Genomic DNA, 1265 nt, shown 5'->3' on the forward strand with positions numbered 1-1265 from the left:
TCTAACATATTACATCTTTATTTACATATATATGTGCGTGTATATTTATATTTATTACCTGTCTCCCCCTACTTTTTGCTTTTTCAAAAAAGTAGAAACTTTGTTTTGTTCCTAGTTGAATCCCCAGGATCTAGAATAGTGCCTAGCCTGTAGTAGTGCTCAAATATATATGTTGGGGAAATAAATGAATCAAGATCTGAATAATGAGCAGGCATTGTATGACCTTCATTGTTTCTTTCTTGAATATCAAGACACTATCACAAAAAGGACAACTCTACAAATTTGTATAAAATTCATAAAATTCCTATTATATCCCAGCAGCTGGGGCAAAGAAAAAAAAGAAAAAAATTCCAATGTAATCCCAACAGTTTTTTTTTTCCCAACCACCCCAGATACATCAGACAGATGGTATACATCTCTTCATGATTCAATTTGCTGAACAACGCAACTGTCATAGTATCCAACAGGTTTCTTTTTAATTGGATTAAATTATCTGACAATTTATTTGGAAAGAATAAAGTACTTAGAAATAGCCAAAAAATGTAGGAAGAAGTACACTAAGGGTGCACTTGGCTTACTAGATCTCAGAAGACACTATAAGAATACCACAATAGGCCGGGCGCGGTGGCTCAAGCCTGTAATCCCAGCACTTTGGGAGGCCGAGGCGGGTGGATCACGAGGTCAGGAGATCGAGACCATCCTGGCTAACATGGTGAAACCCCGTCTCTACTAAAAATACAAAAAACTAGCCGGGCGTGGTGGCGGGCGCCTGTAGTCCCAGCTACTCGGAGGCTGAGGCGGGAGAATGGCATGAACCCGGGAGAAGGAGCTTGCAGTGAGCCGAGATCGCGCCACTGCACTCCAGCCTGGGCGACACAGCAAGACTCCGTCTCAAAAAAAAAAAAAAAAAAAAAGAATACCACAATAGCATCTCAGAAGACACTATAAGAATACCACAATAGCATCAATATAATATTGGCCTGGGCATAGACAAATAAACCAGTGGAATAGAAAAGAGAATCCAGGAATAGATATCTGTTTTTAAGAACATAAAATGTGAACAGTGCAATTTTAATTCAGTGGGAAATGGATGGATTATATAATAAATGATTATGATATTATCTATCAGGAAAATAATTGGACCTCCATTTTATATCATACAAAAATAAGTTCCAAGTATATTAAATACTAAAACATAGCAGGTACTTTTACTTATTCATTTATTTACATTTATACTTATATTTATATTTTTTAAACAGGGGCTT

General features: G+C 36.8%; 1 non-coding gene across 1 annotated transcript; it reads right to left on the bottom strand.

Annotated features, from left to right (window-relative positions):
- Window positions 1-390: 390 nt before the first annotated feature.
- LOC112628182 lies at window positions 391-460 on the bottom strand. Its single transcript, XR_003120353.1, has one exon. It is a non-coding gene; the product is annotated as a small nucleolar RNA SNORD77 (small nucleolar RNA).
- Window positions 461-1265: the final 805 nt, after the last annotated feature.

Source organism: Theropithecus gelada, chromosome 7a, assembly GCF_003255815.1.
Source record: "Theropithecus gelada isolate Dixy chromosome 7a, Tgel_1.0, whole genome shotgun sequence".
Classification (NCBI taxonomy): Eukaryota; Metazoa; Chordata; class Mammalia; order Primates; family Cercopithecidae; genus Theropithecus; species Theropithecus gelada.